This window comes from Lissotriton helveticus, chromosome 10 (assembly GCF_964261635.1).
Source record: "Lissotriton helveticus chromosome 10, aLisHel1.1, whole genome shotgun sequence".
NCBI lineage: Eukaryota > Metazoa > Chordata > Amphibia > Caudata > Salamandridae > Lissotriton > Lissotriton helveticus.
Window position 1 is genome coordinate 66,368,055 of NC_136071.1, and position 13,824 is coordinate 66,381,878.

Below are 13,824 nucleotides of genomic sequence, written 5' to 3' on the forward strand. Positions count from 1 at the left end.
GTTTTTGTTATTTCCCGCTGCCATCTGTGCTTGAGGTGACACTTCCAGTGGGGGAAAGTTTAAGTATTTCCTGAATAAAATTTTCCTCCGCCTATTTTTATCTATCCGTCTTAACAGTTTCCTTTTGTGCTTTCCGTTCTTTTTTAAAGGCCCTATTTTCTCTCTATTATCAGTTTCCCCCTGAATAGCTTCCTCCTCTGTTTCCCCGTCCCCCTTCTGTTTCTTAAAAATTGGGAATAAATTATTTCCAGTTTTTAGCGGGGTTTCCCCATGGGGTTTTATTACAAAATCGTGATTTACTGAGCCATTTAAATTGGAAAATGGATAGGAAGCACCTGTTTTCTCTTGCACTATTTTTGAAGTAGTTGTAGCTACTAGGGGTTGCTCATTTATGCCAATCTGATCTGGGGCCGTGGGAGGGGAGGAGGGCCCCTTCCCGCCCGCTTCATTCTCTTTTTGGGACCTCAGCAGGACTTTTAGAATTTGGGTCACTGTGTCAAGCACACAATCAGATCCCCCCACAAATTTTTCCAATAAGTGTAATATAGAGGCCAATAAATGTTCTAAGATGCAGAGGGAGTCAGAAAGCGGTTTGTCGGGCCCCTTACATTGGAAGGAATTTATTCCGAACAAATTTAAAGTTGGGCTAGAGGAAAAGTGAGAGTGTGAGGTTTTGGAAGGGGTACTGCTGTAAAGTTGTAGGCCGGCATGGTTTGACATTAGCGGAGTATTCTGGGGTAACTCAACTGCTGTGGGATCGGATTCTAAATACCGTTGACATAGGACTTCATCTAGGATCATTGGAGACAAACCATTGTGAAATGAAGTTTTGGTTAAAGAACTGTTTGCAGGCTGAGTAGCTTCATCGAGGGGAATTGCCATGATGTTTAAATTGTCTTGCTCTATATCTTTTTTTGTTTTTATGATTACCTCTGGTACTAGGTCAATATTATTTTTCAGAGTAGAAAACAGGGGGGGGTGAGAACTCACTCTTGGGGGGGGATTGTAGCGTCCTAGCTGGACTTGAGTCCGCCTTAGCTTTTTTGATTTCAAGATTTTCTGAAACATCATTTATGGTAAAGTCTAAATGGATAACTCCGGGATCTTTTGGGTCCATTGCTTTATTAGCCAACCCTAAGGCTTTGTTTTTACCCTTTTCCCAGAAGTTAAAAAGCTGGCAGGTACTTTTCATGTTGGTAGATTGGCTATGTTTGTTTCGAAGGGGATTTGATTTTGTTTTGGAGCTGGATCTTCCTACTATTATTTTACCAGATCTTAGTTTCTTTGTCATCTTGACTGGGGAACACTATCGTGAGTGCGCTGTAAAGGAGCGAGTTTTATGTCGATCGGGAATTCTGTGATTACACTGCAAGTAAGTGTTTCTAATGGAAAGGAGCTTAAATACCTACCCAGCTGCAGATTAGCTTTAGGTGCAGTCTCACAGGTAGTTTACAATAAGGTATGATTTACCGGGCATAAGGGGATGGGCCTAGCCTAGCCTTCTCGTGCCTCTGAGGGCCTCAGAGGGCCCGCCCTTGTCCCGGGCTTCTCCCGCGCGCTCCCGCGCAGCGGTGCACGGAGTCTCTGTTTATTGACTGACCTTAGGAGGGGGCGTGGCCTTGAGGGAGAGCGTCACCAGGTGTGATCGGTGAGGCAGCTGCTGGGACTCTTGGGAGTTGGAGTCCAGCAGTCTGCTCGCTCACAGCCCTGAGTGCCTCAAGCCCTTAGTCCAGAGATGTCAGTTACAGCAATGAGCTGCTCCGGTGAAGCAGGACCCGCGGAGCGGGTCCGGCGAAAAGTAGCGCTTACAGATGCGCTTCGACAGGAACACAGAGCGCTATACCAGACCTCCAGCGCTTGATACAGGAACAGTTCAGCAGGCAAAGGTGCAGAAGGGTATCCGCTGTTGGTGGAAATCCGGCGCCTTTTGCAGGGAAGAAGGGGGTGTGGCCTTGAGGGAGAGCGTCACCAGGTGTGATCGGTGAGGCAGCTGCTGGGACTCTTGGGAGTTGGAGTCCAGCAGTCTGCTCGCTCGCAGCCCTGAGTGCCTCAAGCCCTTAGTCCAGAGATGTCAGTTACAGCAATGAGCTGCTCCGGTGAAGCGGGACCCGCGGAGCGGGTCCGGCGAAAAGTAGCGCTTACAGATGCGCTTCGACAGGAACACAGAGCGCTATACCAGACCTCCAGCGCTTGATACAGGAACAGTTCAGCAGGCAAAGGTGCAGAAGGGTATCCGCTGTTGGTGGAAATCCGGCGCCTTTTGCAGGGAAGAAGGGGGCGTGGCCTTGAGGGAGAGCGTCACCAGGTGTGATCGGTGAGGCAGCTGCTGGGACTCTTGGGAGTTGGAGTCCAGCAGTCTGCTCGCTCGCAGCCCTGAGTGCCTCAAGCCCTTAGTCCAGAGATGTCAGTTACAGCAATGAGCTGCTCCGGTGAAGCGGGACCCGCGGAGCGGGTCCGGCGAAAAGTAGCGCTTACAGATGCGCTTCGACAGGAACACAGAGCGCTATACCAGACCTCCAGCGCTTGATACAGGAACAGTTCAGCAGGCAAAGGTGCAGAAGGGTATTCTTCACCTATAAGTTCTTCTGTGCTATCAGCCCAGAATTAGGTCACAAATAATAAATTCATTTTACAATTATTTAGTTTACGATTGTGCTACACTCATGACACACGCTAGCATATGTTCTAACAGTTACATGAGTACAGTGTCCATTATGTGACTAGTGCTGCAAGCCCTCACATTTCTACAGTACTGCTGAGGTAACACCACATTTAACTCTTTGGAGAAACAAATTAGTCCTAGCCCCTGAATATCCTATATATAGTTTTAGCACAACCAAACTGTAAATCTAGGGGTAGGAGGAGAGTAACAGGGCAGTGTCTAACTGCCTAGTAGGTAGTGATTATGATAGAGCGCGCGAGGCCACCCGACCAATAGTTTTCGCCGTTTCCGGCTTCAGGGCCCATATACTTTTCAAATCACCATATACATCGATCGGGTGACTTCACGAGCTCTACCAAGTTGGTGTGTGTGTGTTCCCTGCTACCAATTTTCGGTGCACCCGACTTACCATCCACCGATGCGGGTGCCTAATGACCACAATGAATCAGGGAGCTAGCTGTAAAGGAAAGGCAGCAAAATACAAACCCAACCAATAACATTCAAGTACTGTTTAAATGACCACGGACAACTGGAAGTTTTAAAATGTTTATCTAAAGTTCATTATTTTCTTGCATGAGGTACAATAAAACAAGGCAATCAATAACCAAGATAACGTAAATCACATATGCATAAAGAAATAATGACAGAGTAATCATCAAGGTACTAATAAAATGTAACGAGGAAAGATACTATGCAAGTCAGTATTATCTAAACAGGGATAGCCTAAGTGTGAATGACTATAGGAGAGCTTATAATGAATAACACGCTTCACTTAAGGTGAAGGGGCCTTTGAACAATCTAGGCAACGAAGTTCTAGACCATATCAGGAAATGACACACTGCTATGCAAAATATAATTTCTAACAAATGAGAAGACATAGGAATAAACTTATGGAAAATATAAATGACTTTCAATAGTTGCAGAAAGGCATGGAAAATATCACATATGCAATGTTGAACTTTATTAAAGCAAAGTTAGAAATTCAGAAGGTGCAAGAATTTCAAGAGGTTCAGAGCAATATTTACCTAGAAAGGTGTGGAAACCAAACCCTGGCCACGGGTCAGTTAAGGACAGGAAACCCTCAAGGAAGGATACCCCTCAAAGGACAGCAGGTGCAGAATGGTCACCCAGGACAGGACAGGATACCCTCGGAATAGGAATCAGGACAGGACCCTCAGGACAGGACAGCAAACCCTCAGGACAGGACCCTCTTCAGGACAGGACCGGAACCCACAGTTCGGAAGCAACGCCTGCGCTCCACCCGCTCTGCAGCTATCGATCAAGACCCCGATTGGGTCAGCGAACTCCCAGCTAAGTGCCTTGCCAGCACTTTAAGGTTCAGTAGAACCTCAGTCTATGGTCAAATTCGGACAGAGTGCTCCGCAGCGCTCTGTATCTTCAGTCACCTATTGAGTGCGTTGGGTCAGTGACAGGTCAGCTAAACCAGACAAGTCGGACGGTTCACTAGGTGAACCCAGGGTAGATATACAGTTTGGGGACAGTGTACCACCCCCCAATGTTGCAAAGTGTCAGAATCCCTCAATTTCGATTGGTCCTAAGGTAGGATTTGGGTAACACACCAATCACAATACACGATTTGAAGCCTTCATTAACATATTTGGGTACCGCCTAGCAGGTTTGGGGTTCTCATGAGAACTGTGCAGGAAATTAACATTGTAACACATGAGGAGCAACATTCGCCGTTCTCGTAGCGCAGAGGTGGCTTTCCCAGGCGCATCTTGACTGTGGCTGCCAGCTGGCTGAGTTCCACTGTCCAAAGTGGCCACCTTTCAATGCTCCCTGGTCATGCGCAGAAGAGACCGTCAATATGGCTCCCAATCAGTTTGGACCCCCATTCCCCGCGGTACATGAAAAGTAAGCGAAAACAAATTAATACATAATAATGTCATTATGAAAACACATCACAGGGTTTGTACTTTTAACTCATCATCAAGAAATAAACTTATTGCATCTAAATGTTAGCTACATTGATACGGACACAAGAGCAGTGGCACGAGCAGTACCACATGATAAGCACAGCTATGAATTACGCATGCGCATAACTTTCCCTCCACTTCTGCAGACGCGTCAGGACACGTGAGTGTGGCTGACGCATGCGCAGTAACTAAAATACAAGCGGCGGCCATATTAGAGGACACGGATTAAATTCATTAGAAATACACATAGGCAAGCTTCGGGAACTTTGCTTAAACAAAATAAATGTTAGTAAAACATACTTTTTGTTACCTTATTACACATAAACGAGGTTCTTGACTTCGGCAAGCCGCAAAATATGCGAAGCTTTGCTTCATCAATCCCCTCTTTGATGATATTTACTATCATCACAAATTATAATGGAACCAGATGCCAACTTTCTTTCATACTTTATAAAGTTCTATTTCTTCCAGCAGCCGTTCTAACTTTTCTCTTTCAGTTTTAGCAGGGTGAGAAGTCTTCACCTTTTTGTATATCTGATCATTCACCTCCTCTAATTCAATCTCATCCACACTTCGTTTCACTCCTCTTGCATTTACCTCGTGCTTTTTGGTGCGCTTGCGGTATTTACAGCATAAGAAAATGGAAAGTATAATAAGACCTATAATACCAATTGGCATCAGAATTTTGAATAATAAGCTTTTACCTATGCTAGCAAGCCAATGACCTACATTTGAGAGACCATCTACCAGTCTCTTCCAGGCACTATCAACCTCGAGTGGTTTGAGTTCCTTTGCCAAATTAGTAATGTTTTTCACATATCTTTTGATCTGTACACTTTTATCCGGAATATAAGTGCAACAATGTTGCGCCTTCAACATCCGGCAGACTCCGCCCTCTTTCGCTAATAAGGTGTCAAGAGCAAGTCGATTTTGTAAAACCATTGATCTGATCGCAACCATTTCGGTATTGACCAGCAGAAATCCATGAGCTGTTTCAGTAGACAGCACATCTACTATAGTAGACAATTTGCAAATTCTGTGAGTGTTCAGAACCACTCCCACTCCAGGTATCAGTGCACTGAAAATACTACCCATAATTTCACCTATACTTTCTCTTTTACTACGCACTAAGCCATTAGTATCTTCATTGCTTCCAGCTTTTCCATTCACATGGTATATTTTCGGGAAGACAATGCCAAAGTAGCAGCTTCCATACCAGTGATCCGGCAATTTGAAATAAGCCTTGTCCCCACAAATATAATAAATTCCAGGAAACACAGGCTCTGACCCATTTTTGAAACCCCAACCTCCAATTACCTTGTAATTATGTTCGCATTCACTGGAACCAATGAAAACATTATTATAATAGCTAGTCTTCTCGCGGTGAAGACATAGCTTGCCTTTCTTTTCAAAATCCAGCAACAGAGCAGGACCCGCTCCACCAGATGAGGTGCCTTCCATGTTCTCTGCCCACTTTGGCTTTTTCTGACTTTCGTCATTAGCCTTCTTTTGAATTTTAATTCTCCTTTTCTCTGCCATGTTCAGGAACATTTTTTCCTGTTCACGCAAAGAACAAGTCAAGTTATCTCTGTGTGCGTCTGCTATGTCAATGTTACCTATAGTCAGAAAGTAGTCTCCCATATATCTTATGGTGTCACTTTTGGTATGTACAGGATTCAAGTTCCCACGTATAGGAAGTTCAGAAAAGATCACGTCATTGTTAGAATAATAATACTGTAACGGTCCTCTTTTATAGAATAAACTAGCTAAAATGCTACAGGAGATTCCATATGTCAATGGCAGATGATGGTATGTCACGCCCTCAGCCACCGAAGTAGGTAGCTTCATGCAGACATAGCAATCTTCAATTTCCATAGTCTCTACATAGTGTATTAATAAGTTTGCGAAAACGTTTAAGTGTGTCCTGTTCTTCATTCCATGATAATGTAGTCCTCCCTCATCTGATGCTTCTAAGTTCTGCTTTGTTTGTCTCAGGGCTCTTTCATGTCGTGCTACACTCTGTGTTGTTAGCTCCTCACTGTCAGTATTTACAACTTCAGTAGGGACAATGTTAGTATCTTTACTTACAGCAAAGGGAATGAAAATTGTTAATCCTATCCAGATAACTATCAGTACTACTACACTACATATACACACCTTGCAACACGTCTTAAAACGGCTGCAACTAGGTCTACCATTCACTGTTGAATCAGACATTTTGGCTCAGAAGGAGTCTCTCGAACCCCTCTTTTTGGCTTCACACAATTAGCTTACTTTGTGCAAATTCACGGTGGTTCGTCTTCCTCTTCAGCTGAGTACTCTGGGACGGGTTCTCCGTCGCTCACGTCAGTTATATCAAGATCTTCAAGTTCCTCCAAAACCAGTGTCCATTCAGGAGATTTGTACTTTTTGTTTTGTCTTTTTATTCGCTCACTCCTTCTTTTGGAAGAGTCTTCTTCTTGCTTCTGCACGTTTTTCTTCCACTGTCTTTATCCTTAGTCTCAATCTTTTTACAAACCTAGGCTCAAGGTTGTTTCTTTTCTTTAGTCTCTTAGTTGGTACTTGGACTTCACTTTCTTTTCTTATTCTCTTGTTCTCTTTATCTTGTGGTAATTCTTCTCCACTTTCTTCTCCTACTTCCCTTATCTTTCTAGTTCCAGGGCTAGCATCAAATTCTTCTGCCTGGTTGCTAATCTGACCTTGTTCAGGAATATTTTGTTTTTGGCTTTCGATTGTCTCTGTTTCTGTTTCTGTTTCCTGAACCCGTTCTTTTAACCCTCTCTGATCCTGTTCAAGCACTTCGATCTCTTGATTTTCTTCTGCTCGAACTATCACTCTATTTCTAGTCTCTCCCTTATCTGCATCAGGTGTTCGCGGTGGTGTATCGAATACCTGCTCTGTCCCTGTCTGACCTTCTCCTTCCTCAGTTTTGATGTGAATCTCAAGCGGCTGAGGTTCTTCGCCTGTGCCTTGCTTTTCCTGACTAGTCCACTCTCTACCTTCACTAAGTCGTTCTCTTGTTCTGATAGGATCTTCGGTCAGATCAATCATCGGTATCCATTCTTCTGGCCATATGCTTGGCAGCTCGTCTTCAGCTACTCCTGGCTCAGTTTCCTGGACCTCTTCAGCAGGCTGGATTCTTGGCAGTTCGTAGTCAACTACTCCTGGGCCAACGTCTGCTGTTCCTGCAACCTGACTAGTGCTGGGCTGCTCGTTGTCAGTTGCTTCTGGTCTGGCTCCTTCAGGGTCCTCTGCTGGTTGCCCTTCTTCTTCAAATCCTCTGTCTGGTAATACCTTCTGGGTGTGTCCAGCATGGATCCACTGGGGAACACCTGCAACTTTCACTGCAGTGGTTGTTACCAGGATTACTTGGCGTTTCTTTCCCCACCTTGGTGCCAGACAGCTTGATCGAGTGTGCTTCTTTATTTTGACCCAGTCTCCTGGAACCAAGCTGTGGAGAGGAGTCGTTGGATTGAGGATGCCGTCGTCTCCAATCTGGCGAGAGATAGAACGCACTTGGTCACCCAATCTTCTGCAGTATTCAAGCACCAAATCATCAGTAATACTCAACAGTTTGCTTCCTGGCACCCATGCTTGTCTCATCACTCTTCCCATAATGATTTCATGGGGACTTAGGCCTGTCTTGCGGTCAGGAACACTTCTCAGTCCCATCAGGACCAGGGGCAGGGCCTTCACCCAGGTCATGCCAGTAGCATCTGTCAGCTTTGCTAGTCTGTTTTTGATAGTTCCATTTACTTGTTCCACTATTCCAGAAGCCTCTGGGTGGTATGCACAGTGCAGTTTCTGCCTTATTCCAAAGGCCTTACAGAGTTCAGCCATTATGTCATTCTGGAAATGTCCACCCTTATCTGATTCAATAATGTATGGTATTCCGAATCTAGGTATCAGTTCTTTTAGTAAACACTTCGCTACTGTCAGTGCGTCACTTTGAGGAGTAGGGTAAGCTTCTACCCATTTTGAAAATACGCAAACAATGACAAGGACATATCGTTTCCCTTCACAACGGGGCATGGTGATGAAATCAACCTGTATCCTTATAAAGGGACCCCCTGATCTCCCAATCCTGCTCAGTTCAACCATTGTCCTCTTGCCTGGGTTCATCTGTTGACATGACAGGCACCTCTGGCAGAGGGACTCTGCTACTTTCCTGAACTTTTTACTGTACCAAGTCTGTTGAAATACCAGAATCATGGCATCCCTACCAATGTGTGATCCTTCATGTATTAATCTTGCCATTGTGCCAAGCAAGTGTCGGGGTAACACAGGCATACCAGTTGGGCCCAAAATCACACCATCCACACGTCTCGGTCTACACCCATCCTCCTTCCATTTCTCTCTTTCTTGCCAAGGAGCCGATTCCTGCCACTCTCTCACTTCCTCCCACGTAGGCACTTCTTCAAACACCTGAAGCTGGCAGCTGGTTCCTGGCCCCCCTCGTTTTGGATTTACAATATACCGATCTTTGGCACACCATTGGGCCACTCGATCAGCATAATCGTTTCCCAGTGATACTCTGTCCATGCTCCTTTGATGAGCAGCACATTTTACCACTGCCAGTTCTTTGGGCAACTGGATGGCCTCTAAAAGGTCATGAACAACCTTTGCATTCCGAATGGGAGTACCTGAGGAAGTCATGAATTCCCTTTGTAGCCATAATTGGCCAAAGTCATGCACAACTCCATAACAGTACTGACTGTCAGTATACACTGTTATGCGTAAGTCCTTCCCAATTTTGCAAGCCTTTATCATGGCTATCAATTCGGCTACTTGTGCAGACTTGATGTTATATAGGTAACCTGCTTCTTCAATTTTTGTGAAAGACACTACTGCATAAGCAGCACTCAAGCCTCCTAGTTCATGTCTTAGACAGGAACCATCCACAAATAGTTCTTTATCATGCTCAGGCAATGGTACTTCTTTTATGTCTGGGCGTGGCTTAGTACTGAACTCTGTCAGGTCAATACAATCATGTTCATCATCATCCCCACCTTCTATTTCCAAGGGGTCGGGGAGTAAGGTGGCAGGGTTCAGAATACCGCACCTAACAATGCTTACATTTGCTGCACCCACAAGAATCCTCTCGTATTTAGTCAGCCGACTAGGGGTGAGATACTGTGTTTTAGTTCTGGTCAATAGAATTACCACTCCATGTGAAACATACACGGTCACAGGATGTCCCATGACAATGGACTCACTCTGTTCCAAACTTGCACAGGTAGCAGCTACTGCTTTCAGACAGCCTGGTAACCCAGCAGCTACTGGGTCCAATGTGGCAGAGAAATAAGCCACAGGCCTTCTGGTCGTGCCATGTTCTTGAGTCAGGACTGACAATGCGCAATTATCGCGAGTGTCACAGAAAAGGGCAAACTCTTTGGAATAATCTGGCATTCCCAACGCAGGGGCTGTACACAGACAGTTTTTCAGTCTTGTGAAAGCCATTAGACTTTCATCGTCCCACTCTACAACATCTGGCATTCCTCTCGTGGTCATTTTTATCAAGGGCCTGGCTAAGGCTGCAAATCCCAGAATCCACTGTCTGCAGTACCCTAATACCCCCAGGAACATTCTGACATCTTTTTGAGTACGGGGCAACTGCATCTTTTGAATTATTCTCACTCTTTCTGATGTGACTTTTCTGACACCCTTTTCTATCTGGTGTCCTAGATATTTCACTGATTTCGCACAGAACTGTAGTTTGTCAGGGGCCACTTTATGCCCTTTCTCACACAGATGATTTAGGAGGGCAATGGTGTCAACTACACAGTCCCTGTGACTTTTAGACGCCAGTAGAAGGTCGTCTATGTACTGTACTAACACAGAGTTCCCAGGTAAGATCAAAGTCTCTAGACATTTTTTCAAGATCTGATTAAAGATAGAGGGGCTCTCTGTATACCCTTGAGGGACCCGGTTCCAACAATACACGTGACCCTCGAAGGCAAATGAGAAAAGAAATTTGCTGTCGGGGTGCAGGGGTATCGAAAAGAATGCATGACATAAATCAATCACAGTGAACCATTCAGCATCCCAAGGAATCTGGTACAATATCACTGCAGGGTTTGGGACAATAGGGCAGCAAGGAACTACAATTTTGTTAACCTTTCTCAGGTCCTGCACTACCCTATACTTGCCACTAGGCTTTTTGATGCCCATAATCGGTGAGTTGCATGGGCTGCTCATCACTTCCTGTATGATGTCTCCTTCTAATAATTTTTGTATTTCCAGAGTGACACCTGCTTTCACTTCAGCATTCATTCGGTAGGGCCTAGTGTTAGGATATACTGCATTGTCCTTGATGGCTATCTGTATGGGGTCCACATCTTTCATCAACCCCACATCTTTTCCAGTGAAATCCCACACCTCTGGCTTTACTGCTTCCTGGAGTTCTTGGGGCAAGTCCTGCATGGTCAATCTTTTAATTTCTGAGTCAGGTCTAAGCAACAATAATTTATAAATGCCGTCTTCATCTGGGGTCTGTATTTCAACACCCTTTGGTGTGCAAAAGATGGTACAGTTCATTTTGCACAGCAAATCACGACCCAGTAGATTCACTGGACTGGTGTCACAGACGACAAATCTATGCATCTGTTTAAAATTTCCAATTGAAATCTCCATTGGTTCGGTAACAGGAGTACTAATCAATTGATTAGATACACCCACTACTTGGATATTTTCTCCCGAGAGGGGTAGGTTTGGAACGTCCACTGTTCTTACAGTAGAACGGGTAGCGCCAGTGTCCAACAGAAAGGTGACATCATTTCCGTCAACCTTTCCTTCAATATATGGTCCAGACTGGTCTACCGGCAAGGAAGCGCCAAGTACGCACTCCTCGTCCTCCCCTCTCAGGCCCCGTCAGTCCTGATCATTACAAAGGAAGGTATCATTCAGCAGATACTGCGAAGTTGCTGTATTTCTGTTCTACCCGCTTTCCCAAACCTCTATCTCTTCATCTTCTGCCTGTCTTCCCCTGTATACCTGCTTGGGTGCTCGAGGCACCTGAACTGTTTTTACCTGGGGTTGAGTCTTTCTTGGTCTTTCTTTCTGCGTCTGTGGAGTTAAATCAGGAGTTTTTTCATTAACATCGACTAATTGAGGACACTCGTTTCGCCAGTGTCCAATTTCGCCGCACTGATGGCAGGGAAATTTCTTCATAGCCTCTTCCCTGCTAAATTTGGGCCGGGGCTTTCCTCCACCCCCTCCCCCAGGACCTTTGTTCTCAGCATTTTTAACCATGTTACTCAATTGTTTTTCCTGCTGTTCTGCGAGCTTCACCTGAGCCCACATCACTTTTTCCTTAAGGGCCTTTTTCTTCTCTGCCATCTCGTCCTCGCAGTACTTAGCGTACCGCAGGACCTCATCCATTTTTTTTGTATGCCAACAGATTTTATTATCTTTTATCCACTGACAAATTTCAGGTCTTAAACCATTTACAAACCTGTAAATAAAGTGCGTCATATCCTTCAGGTCGATGTTATCAATACCGCTGTATGTTTTAAATACCTGCAATAACCTCTCATAGAAGGAGTGCACTGTCTCGTCCCTTTCCTGTGTTGTTCTATCTATTTTTGTCCAATCAGTTTCCTTTGCGGGCACCTTTTCTTTCAAATGCTGAATTACCTGCTCATATTTTCGCATGACATCCTTTGATGGCTCTCCAGTTTCCTTGTTTCTGGGGTACTCTTCACTCGGCCAGTCTATGTTTATTTTACACTGGGTCCATAAATCTACTGGAACCACAATGTCGAAAAACCCATCCAGGTCTTTCCACAGACATTTCTGTACCTTCACGAACCTTTCCACCTGCCTGTACCAGTCAACTGGTTTCTCTCGTAATTTTGGAAAATCGTTCGTGAAGGACACAATATCCTGCCTAGACCAGGGGACATGCACATATTTCCCTCCTGGAACTTCGCGCATGGGGCATAACTGCTCAGGTTTTTCTACCTCTCTTAAAGCAAACTCGGGAGTCACTTGTCGGGAGCGAACCTCTTCCCTCTTCTTCGCCCACCTGCTTCTCCATCTTTCCACATCTCCCCATTTCTGCAGTACCCCCATTAATTCTTTAATCTGCAACTTCTTCCCTGCCACATTCAGGTGTTCTATATCTTTGTCTGAGAAGTCTGCTCTGTACGGTTTCTGTAAGGGCTTGGATTTTGAGATATCTACCCCCATACTAACTGCTGTTTCGGTCAGTTTTTCGTGGAGCACTCTGGTGTTCCTTGTAAAGCTTTTACATATGAACGACAATTCTTCTTCAGAGTAGGTATTCAATCGATCCAACCCCACATTTCCTGCCATTAATTCTTCTATTTCGACCCTCAGCTTGTAGAGGTCTAAGGGTTTTGTTTGCGGAGTCTGCTTCTCTAATTCACGACTCCAACTCTCAATTTCATCCGGAGTTACCAGAGAGACATTCCTAGTACCTGTTGCTGTCTCTAATTTAATTTCTTTTGTATTAAAAGGGTTATGCCTCTGCTGTATTCCCTTTCCAGTCTGTTTGTTTGGCAATTCCAAAAACGCAACTTCAGACTCGCACTCACTGGACTGATCATCTATGATGATCGGTTCCTGTCTCGGGGTTGCCATGACTGGGTTCATAACTGGAGTAATCGGATTCCCTGACCATTTCCGTATAACGGGACCACCGGTCCAATAGTTACTGGAATAGTCAATGCCTCAGGACTGGTATTTAACTGGGAAATTTTCTGAATTATTTCTGTTCTTTGTCTAGCTAGAGCCTCTTGCTCCTTTTCCACTAGTACCCTTCTTAAAGTTGTGTCATGTAATATCTGTGGGGTCAACGGAGGAGTAAAACTCGGGGCAGTAGGATGCGTTTCACTTGGTCCTCCCCCATAATTTGGTTTCGGGAATAAAGTTCCAGTATTAAAGGACCTGCGCTCTTCCCCATATGGAGGTTGAACAAAAGGCAGTCCTGAATTCGATGGTTTCTCTTCGCTTTCATACAAGGGTCTGGGAAAAAAGATTTTCGTACGTGAATATTTTTCTTCCTGGCTTGCGGGCACTTTGGGATATATATCCCTTGTTTCCGTCGGTTCGGGTTTTTCAGGATAGGGCAATACTTGACCACCCCCTCCCAGTCCCAGGGACCGGTCTTCTTCCTTTAGGAAGTGGCGTCGGGGAACATCTCCTACACTGGAAGGTCGGGTTCCCTCATTGTAAGGTGGCGGACTTCTGGTACAGATGTCA